Here is a 21,312-nt window from a genome sequence, read left to right as displayed (position 1 = left end):
TACCATCCCAAGGTTTGACAGAGTGAAAGGAGAGAGTGGTCACTGGTGAGAAACAAGACAGTGTGGAGAGGGCCCTCAGGGTGCCTCCAACCCATGCCAACCCTGCAGGGAAGGAGTCAAGAGAATGAAGGCTGGCGCAAATGCCCCCTCCTTCAATCTCTTGTCAATGCTCCCCTTCGGCTGAACCCAACCTGAAGAGCTATGGGCAACCAGGTAGATCAGGCTCAGTGGTGGAGAAAGAGATGGCAGAGCGTGAACCTGGAGGGGCAAAAAAGGGTCCAGCACACAAAACACAGAAAAACAGTTCAAGAGAAGGAAGAATTCTATGTTGTATACTCAAGATCAGAGGTGGGTTTTCAGTGAAGTTGATAAGGCTTCAGTTTCAGGCCTCTTCAAATGCATGGACCCCTTCCAAGGCCTGGGGAGGGAGCTTAATACTGTGTTCACCAGCTCATCTGTTTTTGTTAAATTTGTATAAATGGTATGTTATTTTAACCAAAATCATTAAAACTGCTGTTCTTTCCACTTCAGATCTCCTTCCATTCGATTCCCTCAATGTTCAATGATGCTGAAGTGACACAGGCATTTTTGGTATCTGTTTTAAAAAAAAAAGTTGAATTGGGAATAAGCCATTATAACTATAATTTGAACAGACATTTTAGAACATTCCAATAAGATGTGAGAAAACTACAGGCTCTAGATTTATTTATTAAAGAACTGAAAAAAGCCGGGCTCGGTGGCTCAGCCTATAATCCCGTGCCTTTGGGAGGCTGAGGTGAGTGGATTGCCTGAGCCCGCGGGTTCGAGACCCGCCTGGGCAGCGAGACCTCATCTCTACAATAAAACAAAAAATCAGCCGGGCATCGTAGCGCATGCCTGTAATTCCAGCTACTCAGAAGGCTGAGGCGGAAGGATCGCCAGAGCCCAGCAGGTCGAGGCTGCGGTGGCCGGGAGCGGCCACTGCACTCCAGTTTGGGCGACCGAGTGAGACTCCAACTCAAAAGAAAAAAAAAAAAAAAAAAAAAGAACTGAAAAAAAAGGCTGGGTACAATGGCTCATACCTGTATACCTAGCACTGTAGGAGGCCAAGGCAGGATGATTGCTTGAGCCTAGGAGTTCAAGATCATCCTGGACAACATAGCAAGCTCTTGTTTCCACAAAAAATCAAAACAGTTAGGCTGGGTGTGGTGGTTCATGCCTGTAGTCCCAGCACTTTGGGAGGCAGAGGCAAGAGGATTGCCTGAGTCCAGGAGTTTGAGACCAGTCTGGGCAACTTGGTGAGACCTCGTCTCTACAATAAATCAAAAAATTAGCTGAGTGTGATGGTGCACACCTATAGTTCCAGCTACTTGGAAGGCTGAAAAGGAAGGATTGCCTGAGCCCAGCAGGTTGAGGCTGCAATAGACGTGAGCAAGCCTCTGCACTCCAGCCTGGGTGACAGAGTGAGACTCTGTCTCAAAAATCAATCAATCAATAAATAAATAGACAAATACAAATTTTTAAAAATCAAAAAATTAGTCAGGCATGGTGGTATGAGCCTGTAGTTCCAGTTACTTGGGAGGCTAAGATGGAAGGATCACCTGAGCCCAGGAGACTGAGGCTGCAGTGAGCTGTGATCATGCCACTACACTCCAACCTGGGTGACAAAGTGAAGCTCTGACTCAAAAAAAAAAATTTTTTTTCCAGATAAATTTAATGAAACGTGCAAAGTGATAGTGACAAAATCAGTGGAAATTATTCTGACTTCAAGAAGCAAATTATAACAAAAAGTTTTAAAATCATATCAATAGCAGTGAATGAGAAGAATAAATAAATCTCAAAAAATAAACGAGTAAGCTTTTTGTATTGTATATAATCCAATTAACATAAGAACATGTTGAAAAACATTAAACTTTTAATGATTTGAAAATAATGACTGGCTGGGCGCAGTGGCTCATGCCTGTAATCCTGGCACTTTGGGAGGTGGAGATGAGAGGACTGCCTGAGTCCAGGGGTTCGAGACCAGTCTGGGCAACTTGGCAAGACCGTGTCTCTACAATAAATTTTTTTTTAAATCAATATTTTTTATTATGATATTGTGGGGTACCGTTAAGGGTTAGGTATACAAATATGCTTCGTTCACGCACCCTTGTTGATAACAGGCTCTACAAGAAATTTTTAAAAAATTAACCCGGTGTGGTGACATACGCCTGTAGTTCCAGCTACTTGGAGGGCTGAGGCAGAAAGATCGATCACCTGAGCCCAGCAGGTCGAGGCTGCGGTGTTCTTGAGCCGGCCACTGTACTCCAGCCTGAGTGACAGAGGAGACTCCGACTCAAAAAAAAGAAAGAAAAGAATGACAACAAATACAACCTAAAATTATAATAATACACCATTTTAATAACAATAATGACAAAATGTTTAATGAATGCCCTTAAGTATACTTACACATTCTGAAATCTTACAGCCTATATACGAAAAGGGCTAATGGAAGTGCCCCCTAAATTTGTAATACGTTCTCTCTTTTTTTTTTTTTTTTTTGAGTTGGAGTCAGCCTCGACGTGCTGGGCTCCGGCGATCCTTCCGCCTCAGCCTTCCGAGTAGCCGGAATTACAGGCATGCGCTACCACGCCCGGCTGATTTTTTTAATGTATGGTAGAGATGAGGTCTCGCCAAGTTGCCCAGGCGGGTCTGACACAGGCTTTAGTCACGGCGTATTCTTTTCTTTTCTTTTCATTTCTCTTCCTTCCTCTTCCTTCGTGTGTGGAGTGTGTGGAGTGTGTGTGTGTGTGTGTGTGTGTATTTATTCATTCATTCATTCGTTCGTTCGTTCATTCATTTTGATTTACTGTAGAGACGAGGGCTCGCCAAGTTGCCGGGGGTTGGTCTTGAACCGGTTTTCTTTTTTTAAAGAGAACACTTCAAATTGCATTTAGCACCATGACTCACACCTTCTGATATGACTTTTTTCAGAATACACACTCAAAACACAGGCACAACAGTAACAAGGGAAATGAAATTAGGACATGAAGCATTTTCCCTAGGGTGGAAGACTGGCATGTACTTAAAAGAGCCCAGGGACCTCATTAAGAAAGGAGGAGAATAGAAGCAAAACTTAAAGGGGCAAATTGTTGTCTGGAGGAAATGTGGCCCATACAGCTTCGGCAGCAAAGGGATAGAAAACCATTCCAGAAGCAAATCTATTTTAAGAAATTCGTTATGATTTAGAGGTCTCGGGAAAACAGTGTGGAGACTGGATCAGCACAGGAAGGCCTGAGGGAGCAATTCTAACCACCAAACGCCAACTGTGCTTTGAGGACAGCGCCTCCTACTGGGTGATTGCTCTACTCCACGCATTGGGGAGGATTATGGACCGCAATTAATAGAAAATCCCAGAGGAAATAATTCTACCCTAGTCATTCAAAAACAGAAATGAAGAAATAAATTAACTTGAAAGAGCTATGGGAAATTTTGAGACAATTAGGGACTCCAGAGGAAAGAAATAAGGTGAAGTATCTTAAAGATATTACCAATCATTTATAGATTTTGAAAAGAATTCTCAAAGAGAGAGCTCAGAAGGCTGCAGGTTTTTTTGGTTTTGATTCTGTTTTTTTGTTGTTGTCTTTTTTTTTTTTTTTTTTTTTTTTTTTTTTTTTTTTTTTTTTTTTTTTTTTTTTAGTTGGGGGTCTTACTCTGCTGTCCAGGCTGGAGTGTAGTGGCGTGATCACGATGATCACAGTTCAGGACTGCCTCGATTTCCAGGGCTCAGGAAATCCTTACAACTCAGCATCCTGAGTCAGTGAGACTACAGATGTGCCCACGCTTGACTCATTTTTTATTTTTTGTAGAGACGAGGTTTCACTATTTTGCCCTCAAACTGGCCTCAGACTCCTGGGCTCAAGCAATCTGTCAGCCTAGGCCTCCTAAAGTGCTAGGATTACAGGCGTGAGCCACCGTGCCCGGCCTCTTCTTTTTTATTATGAAAATTTTCAAACATGCTTCAGAAGTAGAAAGTATAATATAAATCATATTAAAACCCTCTGAATATCCATCTCCCAGCCTCCACATTTATCGGCATACAACCAATCTTGTTTTATCTACATGCCAACCCATTTCCTCAAAGACCTCCCAAGACTATTTCAGAACAAATGACACACGTCTTGATTTAATCTATGAAGTTTTGTCTGTATACCTTTAAGTATACGGACTTTTATGTATGATGTATGTATGTATGTATTTTTAATTTATTTTTACTTTAAAAGATGTGGGGTACAATTCAGGGTCAGGTATACAAATGTTCATTATGCAAGTACCCTTGCTGATGAGGTGTGCCATTCCCCCACCCCTCACAGTTTCCCACTACTGCCAATCCCACCCAAGTATAGGGACTCTTTATAACCATATTTACCATTATCATATTCAACAAATAAAATTTAACAAAAATTATTCAATGTCATCAAATATGCAGTCAGTATTCAAATTTTCTTGATTGTCATATTTTTTCAGTTGCTTTATTCAAATCAGGATCCAAATGCCATTTGCATATCGCATTGTTGATGTGACTCTTAAATTTCTTTCAATCTGTAGATCTTTTTCTCGACATTTATTTGCTGATGAAGTCAACTGACATTCCCTATAGAATTCATAACTTTCCATATCTAATTTTTTTTTTTTTTTTTACTAAAGAAAGAAAAGAAATGGACTGTTTGTTCCTGGAAGGGGATTTAAGGTCAACAGAGGATTTTTTTTAACAATAGGATTTTTTTTTTTTTGATGGTAGTTTAATTCCGAATGGTGAGTTCCATATAATAAATGGAGAAACTGCTAGTTCATGTAATGCCCTTGAGAAAGCAAGAGAAGACAGGATCCAGAGCATGAAAGGGCTGCATTTGGTAGAGCAGTGGTGTTTGTTTTATCACAAGTGGGAAGGCAAGAAATATTGATACAGGTGTAGGAAGAATTCATGGTTAGAAGAATAGAGTTCCTGTTTATTTGCTTATGTTTTTTCAGTAAAGTATGTGAGAGTGGGACCAAAACAGGGAGGGTTGGTGTTCTAGATATTATCATAGAAAAAAAAAAAGGAGGGGGGCAGAGAGAGAGGGTTGAAATTCTTAGGAAAAAAAGAGAGAGAAGTCATAAAATAGTTGACTCAGAGAAATATTGATCTTACTAGAAAAACCTTTAAGGATTATGGAGCAGATACTGAGTATTCATTTCAGCTTTGTGGTCATAAATTTAAGGCCCTGTTCCAGTGTTCAGCTGCTCTGATGCAGGCCCAGAGAAGGTCGAGTGTAAAAGAAGTAGAATTGCCTTTCATACCAGGAGATCAAAAGTGAATAAGGGAGAGAATGAACACACAATAGACATAAGCAACAGTTAAAAAAAAAGTAGTGAGGTCGGTGGATCGAAGACCCCAGGTGTCAGGTGGGAGGCTATATGGATAAAAAGAATAAAATCAGTCAGGATGAAGAGGAGGATAACAAGCCAGGTGTCAAGTCTTCAGTGAAGACTAGTCAATCACGTAGAAACAAGGATGTGGGGTTTTTGAAGAAAGCTGTAGAAATAGTTTGAAAGTGACAATGTGTAGCAAGGGGGAAAAGCCAGTATTCCATATTCCAGGCCACGATCATACAGAATAAGAGAGGAATCATTACTTCACTTGAAAAGGACACGAAGGAGCTAGAGTCCTCGGGAAATAGACGGATCGTACTCAGTGAGGTCAAAGAGTGGAAGGACGCATTGGTAAAAGAGGTTAAGAATATAGGGGAACATGTATCTCGCACATCTGAAACTCTAGGGCTCTAGAAGGCACTTAGAAAAGGTCTTGGAAGGCCTGAATGAGAGAGAGTTGGTCAGATTGGGAGCTATGCTGAAGACTGAGAGGTGAGGAGAGATGACAGAGGAGAAGAGGGAGGTGAGACCTGATAGAGGGACTGAATGGGTGGGAAAACAAGTCAAGTCAAAGTCATTTTCAGGTCTTATTTTATTTTTATTTTCTTTATTTTTTTAACTTCATACAATATTTTTAATAATTTTATGAATGAAACAAAGACCTGTACATTGTACCATCAGAAAGCAACAGTGTCCCTTTCTCAGCCATGCGTGTAGACAATCTGCGGTCGTTTGACATCACCGTCATTCTTGACTCTGAATTTATAAGCTACTGATAAGCACTCATCTCTCTTACACATATTCACCCATAAATACTTAACAATAAAATATGGCGTATCACTAAACAGTGAAACAAATAATATGTTCAGGGCAGGCAAGCAATACAGTAGCATCCCGTGAACACTGCATCAGTTGTTAACCCACAGCAAGACAGCAGCAGGTTCTCAGTCTCCACCTAGGATGCTGTTTTGATTAACAGGTTACTGTGTACTGTATTTTTTTTTTCGGTGAGAAAACACATAAGAAGTAGTCGAGGGACCAAAAGGTGGGTCCTCTAGGGAGGAGGAAGCATTCTGCTGGACGGTGTGTTAAAAATCTTTCCTCCAGAGTCATCTGCCTCATTAACACCCATTTTTGTCTTAGAAGTCTTCAGGTCTTATTTTAGACTCATTTCTTGTGGAAGTTGCCCCTCTTCTATGCTCTTGTAGTATCCCACATTCCCCCAATTATAGCACTTAATATTCTTTCTTGTATATGGATTAAGACTCTAAGTCCCACTCAGACCTCCACCCCTTATTAGAACCAACCCACAAGTGCTTCCTGCATCGACTGAAGGACACTACATCGTATCTTGAACCAACACACTCGGGTTCACACAATATAACCCCCAAGTTGTCATAGCTCCATGACCCTTGCTTCCAGTGCAGGAGCACATGCTATCCCTCTACTGCCCTAACCCTGGAAAGTTGAGACTGACCAGAGGCTCTGGTCCTTGCCTCAGTGAGATCCCTCATACCACATCCAGGCAAAAGTTACAGCTTAGGGAGCTGCCGGGGAAGCAGAGAACACCCACAACTATAAAGTGACCCATGAGCCATCACAGACAACGCCAAGAGGTTAAAGTTCTATGGCCTTCTACCCTGACTCCCTAAAAATACAGGTGGCGTTGTGGGGTACTAATAAAGAAGACCTAGTTTAGGTAGATTAAATAATACCATACTGGAAAACATCTTATGTTTTTAAATTCTATTAAAAACAATAAGTGATTGGAAAAGGCTGATTTCTACACTATTACATCAACTGGAGTGAGCAGCCTCTGGTTCACTATAGGTCTTAGACCCCATAACTTTGACATCACTTTAGATGGTAATGAGTTTTATATTTTTTGTCTCCCTCACTAGACAGCTTTTTGAGGGCAGGAGTATAGTCTCATAATTTCTTTTAAAATAATATTGTGCACAAATTGTCATCTTTTATTAAATGTATGTGTTTACTGTAAAAACAGAGCCAGACAATATATAATGTAAGCTGAAAACTAGACTATGGAAACTGGTTTGTGTTTGGGGAATGGGGAGAACAAAGGTCTGGATTTCATTCAAGTTGATTTTACTTTGGTTTAGTTCTGGATGAGCTAAGAAGCAAAGCAAAGAATATAAACAAGACAGAGATAGACTCAAGAGGACAAATGTGGCTTCCCACTACCTCCCAGAGTACACAGAGTTTGCATTTCCTGCCAACTCTGCAGAGCAAGATATCCGTCAAGTCAAAGGAGCATAGAATGAAAGGCTCCCTGCCTTCTATATTTCCAGTTACATCAGCTCAGAAACCACCATATAAGGTGATCATCTGGGGACTCAGTGAACCACATCATCTAGGTTCTGGGCCTTGAAATTCTTGTGATGCCCATAGTCAGCAGGTTCCCAAATTCCCATTTTCTGTGAAGGGACAGCAGGGCCTTATCTTCTTGGGATTTTTGTGGGCAGGTCCTGGAAAAACAATGAGAAACTCATATATAAAATTGAACCTAAGTATCACCAGGCAGTGTTGAAGAACTATGGTTGCTATTGTTCAGTTTAACATGAATAATGAATTCCACAAATACGTGATGTATGGTGTGCCTACCATACGCTTGGCTCTGAAGACCCAAAAGTAAGTTAAACTTAGGCCCTGCCTTCTGCCTCACTAAGCTCTTAGTCTACATTCATCATGTTTCTCTCTAATGACCATTTTTAAAACAGAAGGTGGACAGCAAAGAAACAGGATACTCTGGTTTGAAACTTTTTAAAAACAGGTACATTGATTCCAGGTTGTTTAATAAAGTTCTGATCTCTTTGGGTTTTCCCCCATACTGCCTTTCTCTTTTCTGTGCGGGTTCCCTTAAAATAACACTCAGTGCACACATTATCTGTTTTAATTAAATAGATGTGTTTACTCTAAAAACAGAGCTAAGAGTTACCAACGGGAAGATTCTTCCTGCCCAGGCCTCTTTGTCTCTAAACAATGCAAACTTTGCATGACTGGCAGAAGATGCAGAGGGGTTTGTTCTGATTCTCAGAGGCAGAGTGCTGGAAGGGCCAGTGACAGAAATAGAACTATTCAGTGTCTTAATTTATTTAAATAATCCTCTACTTGGACATTGAGGTTGCTCTCAATCTTTTGCTCTTACAAACAATACTGCAATGAATAACCGTGTACACATGTCACTTCACCCGTATGTATTGTCCGGAGGATAAATCTCTAGAGTTTGAATCTTAGAGCAATAAATAGTACTCTCAACTTCATCAAAATTCTAAGCCAGTTAGGAAATAAGTCAAAAGAGGCAGGGCTCAGTGACTTATGCCTGTAATCCCAGCATTTTGGTAGGCCAAGGTGAGAGGATTGCCAGAGCCCAGGGGTTTGAGACCAGCCTCATCTCTGCAATAAATAAAAAAATTAGCCAGGTGTGGTGGTATACACCTGTAATTCCAGCTACTTGGAAGTCTGAGGTGGAAGGATCACCTGAGCCCAGCGGTTCAAGGTACAAAAAAAAAAAGGAAATACAAGAATTAGGCAGACAGGTGATCAGAATATCACCTTTATTACTGATGGAAATTGATGTTGAAGAATATGTCTTACATTTGCAGATAATAGAGCTACTCAATTCTGTATCTCTATTTAATACAGGCAGTGTTGGTCAAACATAGGCCTCCCCCTGCAGGTTTTAGGAAGAGGGGCTGAATGGGGCCTTCCCAGCTTATTCTTTACTCATTTAACGCTTAGAGAAGTCATTCTCTCCCCCACACACCCCAGAAAGAAGCAAGTGAGGAGGGAGAGAAGAGAGGCCAGAGGTGTTAAATTATTAGGGATATGATCAGCCAGGAAGGACACATCAAAAGGAGGGAAAGAGCATTCCCACCCTAGCAAAGTACTCTTCTAGTTCAAGTGAATTTTTCATTTGTAATTTTAGTACTTTTTTCTTGGTTGTCCATTAGAAATGTGCCAGTTTACACTCCTTTCAGGTGAGCATGAATATAGACCCAGACACGTAAGAAAATGTTTTATAAGAGAAAAGGTTTTCCGATGCTCATTTGTCTAGTCATGTCTCAGTACCTCAGAGGTTTTCTTTATTTTGAAACATAACACACCAGAATCGTAATTATACTAGCTTCATAGCATTTTAGTGTCTGGCAGAGACTGTCAAAGTGTCCTGCTCTCCATTACTCCCATCTTCCTGTTTGTACCAAGACTCTAAACTTCCACCTCGGTGTATGATGATCCGTCTTCGTTTCAGTCTGCTGTAGCACTCATGCATATAATTGTAAGGTCTTTAACTTTGATGGAAATGGGGAGTCATCATGGGGATGATGAACAGAGGATGACATGACCAGTGTTGTGTAGACCGAATTGTTACTATTTATCTGCTCATAGGAAGCCTAGTAAAACTCAAAAAAATAAAAATAAAAGGCCTTTCTCCCGAGAACCAACTGCAAAGTAGCTTCCAAGACCAGAAGCAAAGCTGCTTGGCAGAGATTCGGGCCCTGGAGGAATGGGCAGTGGCTCTCCTTTTCCTCATCTTAAATTCTCATGTTTGGTTTTTATAGACACAGAGGGGGGGAAAAAAGGAAGGAGCCTGATTATTTCCAGCCCTGGTTTTACAAGACAGGATGCTGTGCTACTTCCATGGGTATTTTATTATATTTTTTGCAGTTGTTTTCTCATCAAAGTTTGAGCTTCCTCATTGAAAAAAATTCAAAGTTTCAGCTCATCTATTGTCATGGCCAAGAATTTCTTTATTTATAAGTTCAGAATCAAAACACACAGATTCACAGAAGGCAGATGTCACTATGGAAAGATGCCCAGTTAGAACTACTTTTCAAAATATTACAGGTATGCAAGATGAAAAACTCAAATAGGAAATACAAAGGCACAGAATACACTTGAAGACTGAAGATGTATCCAGCCAAGAGTGTCACAAAAATTTTTGTTGGGCACAACTTTGGCTTAAACTTTCTAACAATTTCATAAATCAGTGGTGTGCTATGATTTTGGTGAGAGTGAGTAAATGTTTAGATTCATGAGGCCTCTTAACATTGTGCAATTCCTGCCCCAAACTTTCTTAGAGAAGTTCCTTCTTGTATAAGGAGACAAAGGTTATGGACTCCATCAACTTGTCTTCCTAACTTCTTTTAAAAGCAGAGATATGAAAGGAGATAGGCACACTTTTAAACCAACAACTTTGTGTTTCTATATTTACTTTAAAATACTGGAAAATAATTGTTTTTCTCCTTTGTGTTGACTGACTTCTTAGCATGTGGGCAAAACAGGAAATGAAATCTGGAAGATTCTTCCTATAAGCTCTTGGCTGGGCTTCCAGGAATAAATGCCTCATGCTGGAAATTGGGGGATAGAAAAGTAGAAGGAAGTTCTAACAAAGACTGTGTTTCAAAGACTTTCAAAAATTATGAAGAACAAAATGCTCGAAAACTTTCCTATTTTTTGAAGTATGGGTAGTGTTTCTGGCTAGAATTTCTTACCATTCCTTCCTTTCGTCTGATTTAAATCACAAGTCTCAGATGGCAGTTCACCAGTTTCAAACTCATCTTCTCATCTTCCTTCTGTTTGGAATGTTTAAGATAAAAAATTATTAAATATTCACGCTCAAACTGCATGCTGGTATTCTGAGAATGGGACATCGTGTGTGTGTGTGTGTGTGTGTGTGTGTGTGTGTGTTTGTGATGTGGAATAAGGCAAGTGACCTATAATGGAATGCTCTAATTCTATCACTCAGGTGACCTTAAAAAATAGAACCACTTTATGTGGAAAGGGGCTACCTACAGATGTTGGGTAAACACGCTGTGGTACTCTTACCACTTCCCTGATAATGCTAGGACCTTAAAATTATTAATTCTAATACCCCTCTCCTGCCTTTGTGCTAATACTATGCATTTGAATTTTAGGCCTAGAAACAATGAACAACCCAGTAGCAATAAGCACCTCTTAGTGTCCAGACTATAGTATTGAAATATCATTTCTTACTACAAAAACCTAGGGCTGCTTAGACAAGTGGTTCATTCCAGGTTTGAGACAGGAAATGCACAAAATGACCCAGAAGCATCCTGCCATATCAGATAGCAAAGAAGCTATCTAAAACTATTAGGGTTGTAACAAAAGGAATTGAGAAACTATCTGCAAAAGCTTCTACTGGCTCAAGATGGAATAAATTGACCATCATTAAGAGTAACTGCAATGGACTGAAAAAATGCCAAGTATGTTTAAATCCATGAATGCATAATGCTTTTATAAAAACCTAATAAATCACTTTTATTATTAAACTAGTTATTTTTCAAGCTGGTAAACAAAGGCAAGAATCAAGCATTTATCCTGCCTTTCCTACACAAACTTGTTACCTTTGGGTAAACAACTAGTAAAAGAGGGAAAATTTCTCTTTATAGGAGTATTTCAACAAATATACCAAGAAGAGGTGATAGTATCGGAAATCACCATTTTGTAGACCTTAATGAACTAAGTATCTAGGATTGAACATCATGGTTGTTAACATCACATAGGCAACCAGATGTCAGATGTCTTTTGACAAACACATTGGTACCCGTGAAGTAGTCTTGACAAAAAAAAAAATCAGTCCTGAATTTGATTAAGCCTCTAGATCTAAGTACTACTTATAGGAAATACAGAGATCAGAGAAACACGGTAATCTACAGTACAGGAACACAATCAGTAAAATACAAACACTGGGAAAGTAGGACATATGATAGAAGTTCTTCAACAAATACACTGCTGGGGCTAAAAAAGGGAAGAGATGGATGGGGAACTTATAGAATAAGAAAGCTAAAGGACAAAATAAAAACAAAGCTGAATACAATGTTTGGGGATTCACACTTGAGTGATGCAGTGGGTTGAATGGTGTCTCCCCAACTATGTCCACATCCTACTCCCTGGAACCTATGAATGTTACCTGAATTATAAAAAAGGATCTTTGCAGATGTAATTAGGTTAAGCCTTTTTTTTTTTTGGTCAGGTCTCACTCTGTCACCCAGACTGGGGGGCAGTCGCACAATCACGGCCCACTGCAGCCTCAACCTTCTGGGCTCAGGTGATCCTTCTGGTTCAGCCTCCCAAGTAGCTGGGAATACAGACATGTGCCACTGTGCTCAGCTAATTTTTAAATTTTCTATAGAGATGAGGTCTCACTATGCTACCTAGGCTGGTCTCAAACTTCTGGGCTCATGATTCTCTGACCTTAGCCTCCTAAAGTGCTGGATTATAGGGCGTGGGTCACCATGCCCTGCCTAGGTTAAGAATCTTGAGATAAGAAAATCATCCTTGGCTGGGCACAGTGGCTTACACCTGTAATCTCAGTACTTTGGGAAGCCAAGGCAAGGGAATTGCTTGAGCCCAGAAGTTTAAGACCAGCCGGGGCAACACAGTGAGACCTTGTCTCTATTTAAAAAAAAAAAATCCTGGATTATCCGGGTTGGCCCTGACGCTAATGACAAGTGTCCTTATAAGAGTTAGGCAGAAGCTTCTGTGGAAAATAGTGTGGAGATTCCTAAAAGATCTAAAAATTGACCTTCCATACGGCCCCACAATCCCCCTACTGGGAATATACCCAGAAGAATTCAAATCACTCTATGAAAAAGATACCTGCACATGCACGTTTATTGCAGCATTATTCACAATAGCAAAAACATGGAACCAATGTGCTGCCCATTGAAAGAGGACTGGATTAAAAAATGTGGTACATATACATGATGGAATATTACACAGCCATAAAGAAGGACAAAATTATGAACTTCGCAGCAACTTGTATCGACTTAGAGTCTATGATACTGAATAATCTATCACAGAAACAAAGAACTAGTACCACATGCTCTCACTTATAACAGCCCCTTGAACAATTATCATAATACTGTGAGAAGGGGATTGGCAATAGTGGAAAACTGCCAGGGGAGCGGGGGGCACACCTCATCAACAAGGATACCTGTATAATGAACATTTGTATACCTAACCCTGAATTGTACCCCATATCTTTAAAATAAAAAAATAAAATAAAATTTAAATAAAAAATTACATATTATCTCTCCCTGTGTTCCTGAAATAATACATGTTTTAAACTTATATCACATATTAAAGGTATCCATCATCAATCATTATAAAAATAAGAGTTAGGCAGAGTCTCCTGCAGCCCGAGCAACCGCCCAGCGCAGCACGTGGCAGTGAGGCATAGTCGGCTCCAGTTCTCCCGCTGCTCCTCTCGCCACTCTCGCCACTCTTGCCACACTATGATGAAAGTTGAGCAGAAATCCTTCTACCAGAACCTGACCACGGAAGCTCTTCCTCCAGAACCTGACCACCGGCCGTTCCTGGGGCACACTACCAGGAGCTGGGGTTTATCTTGCTCTTCTACCTAGTTTTTTTAATGGGTTCTTGGCTGCACTAATTCTCATTTATGATGTGGGCTATGCTTCAGACTCTGAATGATGAGGTTCCAAAGCATCGTGACCAAATTCCTACTTCAGGACTTATGGTTTTTCCAAAACCAGTGACTGTGTTGGAATATACATTCAGTGTGTCTGATCCAAGTTCTTATGAAGGGTACTTTAAAAACCTTAAGAAGTTTCTAAAGTCATCTACTTTAGAAGAACAGAAGAACCTTACAGTCTGTCCTGAACCTTACAGTACTTTTTGTTTGCTTTTTGAGTTGGAGTTTCACTCTTGTCGCCCAGGCTGGAGTTCAGTGGCACGCTCACGGCCACTACAGCCTCGACCTGCTGGGCTCAGGCAATCCTTCCACCTCAGCTTTCCAAGTAACTGGAACTACAGACGCATGCCAACACGCCCGCTCATATTTTGGTGATTTATTGTAGAGACGAGGTCTCACCAAGTTCCCCAGGCTTATCTCGAACCCCTGGGCTCAGGCAATCCTCTGCCTCCGCCTCCCAAAGTGCTGGGATTACAGGCTGAACCACTGCGCCCAGCCAATGGAGTACTTTTTGAACAGAAGGGTCCAGTTTATATTGCATGTCGATTTCCCATTTTCTTTCTTCAAGCATGCAGTGATGTGAATGATCCTGATTTTGGCTATTCTCAAGAAAAGCCTTGTATTCTTGTGAAAATAAACAGAATAATTGGATTAAAGCCGGAAGGAGAGCCAAGGATAGATCGTGTTTCAAAGGATGCAGACATAGCAGCAATAGAAACATATCCTCCAAACAGAATGATGGACTTGGAATATTTTCCATGTGATGGAGAAAAAACTGCATGTGGGGCATTTACAGTCATTAGTTGCTGTTCAGGTCCTCGTTTATTTTAGCAGTACCAGGAAGGAAGTAACAGTTGAGTGCAAGATTGATGGATCACCCAACCTAAAAAACCAAGATGATCGTGACAAGTTTTGGGGACGAATTGCATTCAAAATCACAGCATGTGTGTAGTATGAGTAGGATGTCTCCACAGAGTAAAATGTTGTGTTGTCTATGTGTCTTTGTTTTGTATCAGCTGGACCTGCCATTCTAGAATTATGAGGCCACCTTGCAGAAAGGTGGTGTGGTACATGACACTGGGGTAATGTCATAATGAGCTTCCAGATTGTAGTGTTCAGTGTCTTCTGAAGTGACTGCCTGTTGCCTCTGCTGCCCTTTGAACAGTGAACACCTGATGCAGAACATGTACAGTTAGGAGTCTCGTCCTCTTTTTATGTGATTTTAATTGCCAAGTGTCTAAAGCTTAACGTGCTGTGCTGTGTAAATATTTTATGGATTTAACACTGGTTAACTGTCATATTTTGATGCCGACAAAGTTTTAGGGATTTAATGGTACTCAGCCAACATCAAATGACTTTATAGCTGCAAGAAGCAAGGTGGGGAAGCTGCATGTGAGGCGAAAAAGGAATAAAAGTGAATTTGAAAGTGTCATCTTGGATTTTTTGTAAAATTTACTTTATACATGCTGAATTGGTCTGTGGATCTTTTTAATTCAGAACACAAACACTTTTTGTTTGTGTTCTGAATTAAACATGTAAAAAAGACTGATGGGATTATTTTTAGTGCTGGAACTAAGACTCATAAAGTATTTTAGATCATAGATGAAACAGCATTTTTAGGTAAGTCATTATGGATATTCACCTAATTTTTTATAAAATTAAATTCATAAGACTTAAATTGTATAATGGTTTGCAAAATATCTTTTTATTTTGAGTTGGAGTCTCACTCTGGCGCCCAGACTGGAGTGCAGTGGCCACTCCCGGCCACCACAGCCTCGACCTGCTGGGGCTCCAGCGATCCTTCCGCCTCAGCCTTCAAAGTAGCCGGAACTGCAGGTGTGCGCCATCACACCCAGCTAATTTTTGATTTATTGTAGAGACGAGGTCTTGCCGAGTTGCCCGCGTGGGTCTTGAACCCCTGGGCTGGGGCAATCCACTCGCCTCGGCCTCCCAAAGTGCTGGGATTACAGGTTGAGCCACTGAGCTCAGCCTGTAGTAATTTTTTTACAGCAGCCACAGGAAACTAGTAATACAGGTGATAATGCCCAAAAGGAGAAATAAAATAATCACCATAGTGAAGACCAAGATTGTTGATAGGGGCTTGGGAGGTGCATGGGGAGGGTGTCTGGGGTGGCTCACTAGGTCTTCTCTCCTTACATGGATGCCATGACAAGGGGGTTGCCCTCTCATAACTCATTAAGCTCTACATTTGTTTCATGCAGATTTCTGTATTTGTACTATATTCAACAGTATAAAAGTTTTTAAAAAGCCATATTACAACTGGTAGCTCTTAACCTCAAATGTCAAAGCTCCAGACTGGGAAAAAGGTGTGGCTCATTTTCTTTTTTTTTTTTTTTTTTGAGTTGGAGTCTCACTCTGTAGCCCAGACTGGAGTGCAGTGGCCGCTCCCGGCCACCGCAGCCTCGACCTGCTGGGCTCCGGCGATCCTTCCGCCTCAGCCTTCCGAGTAGCTGGAATTACAGGCGTGTGCTACCACGCCCGGCTGATTTTTTGATTTATTGTAGAGATGAGGTCTTGCTGCCCAGGCGGGTCTCGAACCCGCGGGCTCAGGCAATCCACTCACCTCAGCCTCCCAAAGGCGCAGGATTACAGGTTGAGCCACCGAGCCCGGCTGGCTCATTTTCTTGATGAGCCAAGTGTGAGGAGGAACAAGCTAAAGGGACGGAGGAAGGTTGCAGAAACATACCTTTGGGAAACCACAAGTACCACCTGCACACATCTATCTGTCCAAGAAGTAACCAGAAACAGAGTTTATCTGTGGACTTTCCAATGAAAGAGGTATTTTGCAAGTTTCAGCGTCTGACAGGCTTTTCTAGGAGTGTTCACAGGTCACCTGCGTCCAATTGGACTTATCAATGCTGATGAGCAAAGGTTTGGGGTGAGGGGTGATAATTTACTCTACCCTATCAAGGTTAATGGACACAGTACTGGTATTTCAGATTCCCTAAGAACCTCTGTAGATACTCATGTCCTCCTCACAAACAAAATGCAGTCTTTCCATCCCAACAGTTCCAAAAGTCTTAACCCACATCAGCATGAACTCAAAAATCCAAAGTCTTAGCCAACATTCAAGGCAAGTTCTTTCAAGCTATGAGCATATAAAATAAAAAATGAGTCTTTTTATCTTCAATACACAATGGTAGTACAGGCATTGGGTAAACAGTCCCATTCCAAAAGGGAGCAATCAGCCAAAAGAAAGGGGTAATAGTCCCGACACAAGTCTGAAACTCAGCCCGGCAGACATTGTCTTTTCTTTTTTTTTGAGTCAGAGTCTTACTTTGTCTACCAGCCTGGAGTGCAGTGGCACGCTGCTCATGGCCACTGCAGCCTCGGCCTGCTGGGCTCAGGCAATCTTTCCACCTCAGCCTTCCAAGAAGCTGGAACTACAGGTGTGTGCCACCGCGCCCAGCTAATTTTGTGATTTATTGTAGAGACAAGGTCTCTCCATGTTACCCAGGCTGGTCTCGAACCCATGGGCTCAGGCAATCCTCTCGCCTCTACCTTCCAAAGTGCTGGGATTACAGGTGTGAGCCACACCTGGTCCAGACTTTAAGTTTTAAAGCTCCAAAATAATCTCCTTTGACTTCATGTCCTGGGCACACCAGTGTGAGGGGTGGACTCCTGAAGCCTCAAGCAGTCCTGCTCCCACAGTTTTGCTGGGTGAAACTCACGAGGCTGCTCTCATGGGTTGGAGTCAAGTGTCACAGGCTTTTCTAGACTGAGGGTGCATGCTGCAGATGGTTCCATCATTCTGGGGTCTGGAGGGCGCTGGCACTGCCCTCGTAGAGGCTTTCTGTAGGGGCTCTTCCCTGCGGCAGGCTTCTGCCTGGAAACCCAGGCTTTCCAATGCATTCTCTGAAATCTAGATGGAAGCCATGCCTCCATAGCATTTTCATTCTGCAGGTCTGCAGAATTAACACAACGTGGACACCACCAAAGCTTATGGAGTAGTGACATGAGTCTTACCTGAGGCCGCTGGGACCATATGAGCCATGGCTGCCGGAATGGCTGGGATCTGGGGAGAAGCATCCTCAGGCGGTGCAGATCAGCAGTGCCCTGGTCCTGTCCCCCCAAGACCATTCTGCCCTCCTAGGCCTCTAGGTCTGTGATGAAAGGAACAGCTGCCCAGCAGAAATTCTAAATATTTCTAAAATGTCTTCACAGCCTTTTTCCCACTCTCTTGACTATTAGCACCTGGCTCCCTTTTAGTCATGCTAATTGCTTTAGCAACCTGTCACTCCCACTGAGTAATACCCTTGTAAGCCTCTCTCCAGTATGCTCTCTCCTCTACTTCATGGCTAGGCTGCACATTTTTATGTTCTGCTTCCTTTTTAATAATAAATTCCAGACTTAAGACATTCTTGAGCTCCCAGAATTCAGCATAAACTGTTAGAAGTAACTACACCATTTCTTGAGTGTTTTGCTGCTTAGAAATTTCTCCCTCTAGATACCATAAGTGACCACTCTTAATGTCAGCCTTCCACAAAGCCCTACTACAGCATGGATACAATGAAGCCAAGCTCTTTGCTGTGGTGTCTGTCACATGGGCGACCTTTGCTCCAGCTCCCATTAAGTTATTCATTTTTACCTACGATTTTGTCAGCATGGCTTTTACTATCTATATTTCGAGTAGATTTTGGTCACAACCAATTAACTGATCTCTAAGAAGTTCCAAACATTTCCTCATCTTTGTGTCTCCTTCTGAGCTCTCCAGACTCTTCCAACCTCTGCCCATTACCCAGTTCCAGGCTGCTTCCACATTTCCAATTATCTTTATAGCAATCCTCCACCCCTCAGTACTAATTTTGTTTGTATTGGTTTTTTATTTTTATTTATGTATTTATTGAGTCAGGATCTCACCTGTCTCTTAGGCTGGAGTGCAGTGGCCATGATCACAGCTCACTGCAGCTTTGATCTCCTGGGCTCAGGCGATCCGTCCACCTCAGCCTCCCAGTAGCTAGAACTACAGGCGTGCACCACCAGCCTATTTATTTTTAATTTTTGTAGAAATGAAGTCTCAGTATGTTGCCCACGCTGGTTCAAGCTATCCTCCTGCCTCAGCCTCCCAAAGTGTTGGGATTGCAGGTGTAAGCCACCATGACTGGCCTTGTTTGAACAAAATACTTGAGACTGGATCATGTATAAAGAAAAAAAGATTTGTTTGGCTTACAATTCTGATGGCTGGAAAGTTCAAGACTGGGCATCTGTGAGGGACTCGGGCTGCTTCCACTCATGGCAGAAGACAGAGGGGAGCTCATGTGTGCAGAGATCACATGGTAAGAAAGGAGGAAAGAAGGCATGGGAGATGCCAGGCTCTTTTTAACAGCCAGCTTTTTTTTTTTTTTTGAAAGCAGGATTTAATGAGAGGACAGAAAAGCTCCCATAGTGGGAGGGGACCTGAAGGGGTTGCCTTTTTTTCTTTTTTTGGGTTGGAGTCTCATTCTGTCACCCCGGAAAGGAGTGCAGTGGCAAGCTCACGGCCACCGCAGCCTCTACCTGCTGGGCTCAGGCAATCCTTCTGCTTCAGCCTTCCATGTAGCTGGAACTACAGGTGTGTGCCACCACACCCAGCTAATTTTTTTGATTTATTGTAGAGATGAGGTCTCACCAAACTGCCCAGGCTGTTCTCAAACCCCTGGGCTCAGGCAACCCTCTTGTCTCCACCTCCCGAAGTGTTGGGATTACAGGTATGAGCCACTGCACCTGGCCAACAGTCAGCTTTCATGTGAACTAATGGAGAACTTACTGACCCCTGAGGGAGGGCATTAATCTATTTCCGAGGGACCTGCTTCCATGACCCAAATACCTCCCAGTAGGCTCCATCTCCAACGTTGAGGATCAAATGAGGTTTGGAGAGGACAAACATCCCGAACTACAGCATAGTTCAAGAGTAAGTGTCCTAAAGACAGCACGGACAGGGTCTTTGGAATAACCGAGGTAGACAGAAACCCCAAGCAGTGTCTACTACGAACAGAGAAATAAAGCTGTGTTTATAGTTTCAGACATTTTCAGACTAGTAAGACAAGTGTTTTTGGTTGCTTTGCTTAAGTGACAGGAAGGAGGTGGGGGACAGATTGTCTACCACTGGCTGATTTAGCACCTTAATTTCATCATATAAAGGACTATCTCCTTTGCAGGTCATATTAGTCTACTTGGGCTGCCATAAACCAATACCATAGACCAGGTGGCAAACACACTTTTTTTCCCTCACAGTTCTGGAGGCTGGAAATCCAAGACCAAGGTGCCAACAAAGTTGGGTTCTGGTGAGGGCTCACTCCTATGACACTTATCCTGTTGGACCAGGAACCCATACTCAGGACCTTATTTAACCTTAATTACTTCCATGAAGGCCCTATTTTCATATATAGTCACATTGAGGGTTAGGGCTTATATACATATGAATTTTGAGAAGACATAAACACTTAGTCCATAACAGGTGTGTGTGCGTGTGTGTGTGTGTGTGTATGAATGTGAAAACAAAGGCTAATGTTCCTTAAAGCAAGTACCCTAGATGCTGATACCCTAAATGTGAATCCTCTTTTAGTTTCAGCTAAAACAAACAAACAAACAAAAAAACCTAAAAATAAAACCTGTGAGAAATAGCAACTTTTAAGATTTGGATAGCCAAGTGCAGTGGCTTAACCCTGTAAACGCAGCACTTTGGGAGGTGGAGGCGAAAGGACTGCCTGAGTTCAGGAGTTCAAGATCAGCATGGGCAACTCGGCGAGACCTCATCTCTACAGTAAATAAAAAAATTAGCTGGGCGTGGTGGCAGCTACTCAGGAGGCTGAGGTGGAAGGATCGTCTGAGCCAAGCAGGTCGATGCTGCAGTGGACGTGAGCATGCCACTGCACTCCAGCCTGGACAACAGAGTGAGACTCTGACTCCAAAAAAAAAAATTGGATAAAGTCATCTTAATTAAGTCATACTTAAAATAATCTCCACCATTTTCACTATTTTGTAAAAACAGTGCTTGCCCTCCCAGAACAATGGCTTGCATCTGCTTTTAGAAAAATATTTTTCATTCACACTGCAGTGAGTTGGAATTTGGAATAATTGAAATTTTTTGTGCCTTCCTTAATCCTTTCTGTACAGAAATCAATAGCAAAAAAGATTTTTACAGAAAACAGGAACTGTATATTAAATGCTTCAGATCATGGACTATGTTCATGATCCTTCAAGTACTTTCAGAATGCTTTTCTAAGAAAATAATCCATGCAATCACTCTTGTATACTGGATATCCATATGAAATACTAGATCTTGAGAACACTAAGAATAAGGTATGGTCCATTACTTCAGACTTAGCCGAGAGACACATTATGTATACATAAATGATAAATTCTTTTTTTTTTTTTTCCGAGTTGGAGTCTCACTCTGTCATCCAGACTGGAGTGCAGTGGCTGCTCCCGGCCACTGCAGCCTCGACCTGCTGGGCTCCGGC

The 21,312-nt window shown here is 41.9% G+C and overlaps 1 protein-coding gene and 1 pseudogene across 2 annotated transcripts in view; one reads left to right on the top strand and one right to left on the bottom strand.

The window, feature by feature from the left end:
- Window positions 1-21,312, bottom strand: part of KLHL23 (kelch like family member 23) — a 40,455-nt gene that overhangs the window by 2,896 nt on the left and 16,247 nt on the right. The window lies entirely within an intron of this gene.
- Window positions 13,652-15,065, top strand: LOC103260792 (annotated as a pseudogene). The gene is made up of 2 exons (XR_002481975.1): window positions 13,652-14,045; window positions 14,346-15,065. The product of XR_002481975.1 is annotated as a sodium/potassium-transporting ATPase subunit beta-3-like (transcript).

The sequence above is a fragment of the Carlito syrichta genome, unplaced genomic scaffold (assembly GCF_000164805.1).
Source record: "Carlito syrichta isolate Samal-C Ts95f unplaced genomic scaffold, Tarsius_syrichta-2.0.1 Scaffold303340, whole genome shotgun sequence".
Taxonomy (NCBI): domain Eukaryota; kingdom Metazoa; phylum Chordata; class Mammalia; order Primates; family Tarsiidae; genus Carlito; species Carlito syrichta.
Note: the sequence above shows the minus strand (reverse complement) of the source record. Positions and strands in the feature narration are given on the sequence as shown.